The sequence below is a fragment of the Microcebus murinus genome, chromosome 6, assembly GCF_040939455.1.
Source record: "Microcebus murinus isolate Inina chromosome 6, M.murinus_Inina_mat1.0, whole genome shotgun sequence".
Lineage (NCBI taxonomy): Eukaryota > Metazoa > Chordata > Mammalia > Primates > Cheirogaleidae > Microcebus > Microcebus murinus.
The window spans coordinates 112,956,833-112,962,863 of record NC_134109.1 but is presented as its reverse complement, the minus strand read 5'-3'; the positions used below and the strand labels follow the sequence as shown (position 1 = coordinate 112,962,863).

Sequence of the window (6,031 nt, the reverse complement as noted above, 5' to 3'; positions counted from 1 at the left end):
GTGGCGCATGCCTGCAGTCCCAGCTACCCGGGAGGCTGAGGCAGAAGGATCACTCGAGCCCAGGAGTTTGAAGTTGCTGTGAGCTAGGCTGACGCCACGGCACTCACTCTAGCCTGGGCAACAAACCGAGACTCTGTCTCAAAAAAAAAAAAAAAAATGAATCCGAAGAGAAAAGTAAAAGGAGGCCTGTGGAGCAGGTCTGGGTGTGACTCCGGATCCCCCAACATCAGGTGCCACCACCAAAGATTCCTACGTGTAGCCCATAGAACCCCAAAAGCAACGGGACGAGTTCTGGTCACATACTCCCTCAAAATGACATCCTGGCCTTCTTCTGGAACTCCCTCCCCTCTCAGACTCTCAAGGTTTCCTCCAGCGTGTCGGTTCCCACAGAGCAGACCTTTGGTCTGAGACCTGACAGTCCAGAAGCCACGCATGCTGTCGCGTGGCGGCGGTGTCGCGGCTCGGGACAAGAGGAGGCCCCACGGTGCGGGCTGGGGCGCCAGGCACCGCGGCGGGCGCTGAGGGTGGGGGTCACCCCCACCCCGGGCCGCCCCCGCACTCCCAGAAACGCGACAGAACCCGCGGCAAAAAAAAAAAAAAAGAAGAAGAAGAAGCCTAGGGCACCCGGTATTCCCGGGCGGTCTCCCATCCAAGTTCTAACCAGGCCCGACCCTGCTTAGCTTCCGAGACCAGACGGGATCGGGCGCGTTCGGGGTGGTGTGGCCGTGGACGGCGGAGGGCGCCCCTGCCCCGCTCAAGAAGCCGAGCCTCTCTGCGCTTCCCCGCCGCCTCCTCCCGCCCCAGGCCCCGCGCCGGGCCGGGCCGGGCCTGTTGAGTTCGCCGGCCGGGTCCGGCGGGCTCCGAGGGACGGGGGTGACAGGCGGGGCGGGCAGGGAGCGGCGGGCCGGGGTTGGGGGCTGTCTCTCTATACACACACACTCACACTCACTCACTCACTCACTCACACTCACACAAGATGCGCCTCCACGGCTGGACCCGCCAAGGTGGAGACCTTCCAGCCCCCCTCCTCTCCTCGCCTGGCCTCCTTCACCTCCCCGCCCCCCACCCCCAGCGCGCCGCGGCCGCTGACTGCGCACGGGCGGGCGGGGCGCTCGCCCTTTGACCCCAGCCAGGGGCCGCCCTCCCCCACAACCCCTTTCAGCTGCGCCCCCCACCCTGTGGCCCGGCGGCCGCCTATTCCCCCGGGCCAGGGCTGGGGCACAGCGCATGGGGGAGGGGAGCGAGTGTATGGGGCGTCTCTCTCTCTCCGGATGTGTCCCATGGGTGGGGTGGGGTGGCGTGGTTTGTGGGGCGCTGAAGAAATCAGTCCCCTCCATCTCCTCCCTCTGGAAAACACCCAAGCCCTTGGAGAACTGCCGGCACCGCTTCGTGGGGGCCGGGACCCTCCTCTGTGTCCTCCTGTGGCCCAGTCCAAGGGGCCTGGGCCTGGCCGGGGCTGCATTGGACCCCAACCACCCTGGCGTGTGGACTCGCTAGAAATCGGCGATTAGATATTGGATTCCAGCGTCATTGAGGTCATTTCACTAATGAGTGCACCGCAAAGAGTTTCCTAATCCATCTGTGAGGGTGGCAACCGAAAGAGAATTTGAGAGCTGACAGAATAGGCGAGGAAAGGCATAGGAGATTTCCACACCCAGTAAGGAAGCCTTTCCCGAAATGGAAGAAAGAAACGAGCAAACAGAGACACCGGTCGCCCGCCCGGAGGAGAGTCTGCCCCCGAGAGAAAGTACCCTGACCAGGTTCTCCCGTGGGTGGGTGGCGAGCTAGCGGCGTTCAGAAGAGCGAGGCCCGCAGTCTGTGCGGAAGACACCTGCACTCGGGTGTGTGTGGCGGCGCAATTCACAAGCAGCTCCAGATGTTAATCCAAGGAGAAGCCAGGGAGTTCCCAACGCCCCGGGTGTCCTCAGCCCACGACTGGCTGCTGTGGGAATGCGAAGCCCGGCTCCTTGTCTCAGAGCGGGGCAACCAGGAGGTGTGATGTCCACCCCGGGGTTCCCAGGAGGATCAGGCTGAAGCTGGGACTTGGCCTCAAAGTGTCCCCTCGCATGGCCACCCCCTTCCCCTTCCTGCTCCTCTACTCCTGGTGCCCCTCCATCCAGGGGCCAGACCTTAAAGAGTCACCCGCAAGAGAATCCTGGTCCCAAAGGAGCCTTCTGGGGGACCCGTGCTGAGAGAGGTTGTGGGCATGGCCCGCTGGGGCTCTGCCCGACCCAGGGCTGAGAGATGCAACCTCCCAGCTCTGGGTCCCTGCAGGAAGTGTTGGCAAGCACAGGGCCAGTCCTCCAAAGTCCCAGGTGCAGGGAGCCCAGGCCAAGCAGCCTGTGGAAGAAGCCACATGCTGTGCCACCCCGGGGAACACGACTGCAGGCCAGGGCCCTTCCCACCTCCTCCTCCTCCTCCTCCTCCTCCTGCTCCTCCTCCTCCTCCTCCTCCTCCCACCCCGCCCCCGCCCCCACATGGCACAGGGCCCAGAGACACCTCAGACACTTGCTACCCAAAGTGCAAAGGGCATCAGTTCCTCCTCCAAACCCCCCCCCCAGCCCAGCAGACCGCGTTGTCCAGCCAGCCCCCGGGCCTCCCTGGGGTGCCCAGCACAAAAGTGCAGACACCCACCGGACCCTCACCCCCGGGCCTCCCTGGGGTGCCCAGCACAAAAGTGCAGACACCCACCGGACCCGAAAACTCAATCTCAGTTTTCGGATGTTTTTGCCACTCTAAGGACCCACAGGCCAGCTGGGCCTTCTGGCAGGACAGAGAGCCCCGGAATCCGACATGGAGAGCTGGGTGTACGTCCCCATGAGGAGGCGGTCCCCACCTCCGCGGCTATCCCCTTGCGGGGAGCGGCAGCCGCGGGGCCTCAGAGAAGACACCAGGCTGGGCCCCCACGGCACAGCGGGAGCACGTCCCCCGCAGGCCACTTAGCCACGGCGGCCAGCCGGCGGACGGTTGGGTTGCGCGAGACGCTGCGGCCGCCCTGCTACCGGGTTCCTGGGAGGGCGTCCTGGAACCAGCGTCCACACCAAGCCCTTGGAAGGCCCAGGCGACGGAGGAGCCCCGTCAGGCAGGGGCCGAGGACGGTGACGGCCCGGGCGGGGAGGAGCGTGTCAGGCAGGGGCAGAGGACGGTGACAGGTGACAGGCCGGGCGGGAAGGAGTCAGTCAGGCAGGGGCCGTGGAGGAGACGGGCTGGGTAAGGGTTAGGGTTAGAGTCAGGGCACAAGTCACAATCGCAAAGACCTGGAAGCCACCCGAGTGCCCATCGACCCACGAGTGGGTAAATAAAATGTGGCGCGTGGACACCACGGAGTGCTATTCGGCTATGAGGAGCAGCGGTGAGGGGGCACCTCTCGTGGTTCTCCTGGCCAGAGCTGGAACCCGTTCCAGTAAGCCAAGTATCCCAAGAATGGACACACGAGCACCACGTGCTCGCGCTCACCAGCAAATGGGTACGAACCGATGGACACCTAAGTGGACACAGAGGAATCACCTTCTTCGGGTGGGTGTCGGGCGGGTGGGGGGAGGGGATGGGCATACACATCCATTAGGAATGGGGTGGGTGCGCACCGACTGGGGGATGGGCGCACTTGAAGCTCTGACCCGAGGGGGGAGGCTGGGAGAGGGCAACGCACCCGACCTTAACATTGGTGCCCCCACAATATGCTGGAACAACATGAGAGGTAAATGAATAAGAACACGGGGGGGGGAGGGGGGCACGGGCAACACATGTCACCTTAATACTTGGACTCCCATCATCTGCTTGAAAAGAGAGAGAAAGGAAAATGCAATAATAGAGATAAGAGACACTTTTTAAAAATAATGAATCCGGCCGGGCGCTGTGGCTCACGCCTGTAATCCTAGCTCTTGGGAGGCCGAGGCGGGCGGATTGCTCAAGGTCAGGAGTTCAAAACCAGCCTGAGCAAGAGCGAGACCCCGTCTCTACTATAAATAGAAAGAAATTAATTGGCCAACTGATATATATATAAAAAATTAGCGGGGCATGGTGGCGCATGCCTGCAGTCCCAGCTACCCGGGAGGCTGAGGCAGAAGGATCACTCGAGCCCAGGAGTTTGAAGTTGCTGTGAGCTAGGCTGACGCCACGGCACTCACTCTAGCCTGGGCAACAAACCGAGACTCTGTCTCAAAAAAAAAAAAAAAAAATGAATCCGAAGAGAAAAGTAAAAGGAGGCCTGTGGAGCAGGTCTGGGTGTGACTCCGGATCCCCCAACATCAGGTGCCACCACCAAAGATTCCTACGTGTAGCCCATAGAACCCCAAAAGCAACGGGACGAGTTCTGGTCACATACTCCCTCAAAATGACATCCTGGCCTTCTTCTGGAACTCCCTCCCCTCTCAGACTCTCAAGGTTTCCTCCAGCGTGTCGGTTCCCACAGAGCAGACCTTTGGTCTGAGACCTGACAGTCCAGAAGCCACGCATGCTGTCGCGTGGCGGCGGTGTCGCGGCTCGGGACAAGAGGAGGCCCCACGGTGCGGGCTGGGGCGCCAGGCACCGCGGCGGGCGCTGAGGGTGGGGGTCACCCCCACCCCGGGCCGCCCCCGCACTCCCAGAAACGCGACAGAACCCGCGGCAAAAAAAAAAAAAAAAAAGAAGAAGAAGCCTAGGGCACCCGGTATTCCCGGGCGGTCTCCCATCCAAGTTCTAACCAGGCCCGACCCTGCTTAGCTTCCGAGACCAGACGGGATCGGGCGCGTTCGGGGTGGTGTGGCCGTGGACGGCGGAGGGCGCCCCTGCCCCGCTCAAGAAGCCGAGCCTCTCTGCGCTTCCCCGCCGCCTCCTCCCGCCCCAGGCCCCGCGCCGGGCCGGGCCGGGCCTGTTGAGTTCGCCGGCCGGGTCCGGCGGGCTCCGAGGGACGGGGGTGACAGGCGGGCCGGGCAGGGAGCGGCGGGCCGGGGTTGGGGGCTGTCTCTCTATACACACACACTCACACTCACTCACTCACTCACTCACACTCACACAAGATGCGCCTCCACGGCTGGACCCGCCAAGGTGGAGACCTTCCAGCCCCCCTCCTCTCCTCGCCTGGCCTCCTTCACCTCCCCGCCCCCCACCCCCAGCGCGCCGCGGCCGCTGACTGCGCACGGGCGGGCGGGGCGCTCGCCCTTTGACCCCAGCCAGGGGCCGCCCTCCCCCACAACCCCTTTCAGCTGCGCCCCCCACCCTGTGGCCCGGCGGCCGCCTATTCCCCCGGGCCAGGGCTGGGGCACAGCGCATGGGGGAGGGGAGCGAGTGTATGGGGCGTCTCTCTCTCTCCGGATGTGTCCCATGGGTGGGGTGGGGTGGCGTGGTTTGTGGGGCGCTGAAGAAATCAGTCCCCTCCATCTCCTCCCTCTGGAAAACACCCAAGCCCTTGGAGAACTGCCGGCACCGCTTCGTGGGGGCCGGGACCCTCCTCTGTGTCCTCCTGTGGCCCAGTCCAAGGGGCCTGGGCCTGGCCGGGGCTGCATTGGACCCCAACCACCCTGGCGTGTGGACTCGCTAGAAATCGGCGATTAGATATTGGATTCCAGCGTCATTGAGGTCATTTCACTAATGAGTGCACCGCAAAGAGTTTCCTAATCCATCTGTGAGGGTGGCAACCGAAAGAGAATTTGAAAGCTGACAGAATAGGCGAGGGAAGGCATAGGAGATTTCCACACCCAGTAAGGAAGCCTTTCCCGAAATGGAAGAAAGAAACGAGCAAACAGAGACACCGGTCGCCCGCCCGGAGGAGAGTCTGCCCCCGAGAGAAAGTACCCTGACCAGGTTCTCCCGTGGGTGGGTGGCGAGCTAGCGGCGTTCAGAAGAGCGAGGCCCGCAGTCTGTGCGGAAGACACCTGCACTCGGGTGTGTGTGGCGGCGCAATTCACAAGCAGCTCCAGATGTTAATCCAAGGAGAAGCCAGGGAGTTCCCAACGCCCCGGGTGTCCTCAGCCCACGACTGGCTGCTGTGGGAATGCGAAGCCCGGCTCCTTGTCTCAGAGCGGGGCAACCAGGAGGTGTGATGTCCACCCCG

General features: G+C 63.1%; 2 pseudogenes; both read right to left on the bottom strand.

Annotated features, from left to right (window-relative positions):
* Positions 1-612: 612 nt before the first annotated feature.
* Positions 613-731, bottom strand: LOC142871554 (uncharacterized; annotated as a pseudogene).
* A 3,902-nt stretch (positions 732-4,633) lies between these two features.
* On the bottom strand, positions 4,634-4,752 carry LOC142871553 (uncharacterized; annotated as a pseudogene).
* Between the last annotated feature and the right edge of the window lie 1,279 nt (positions 4,753-6,031).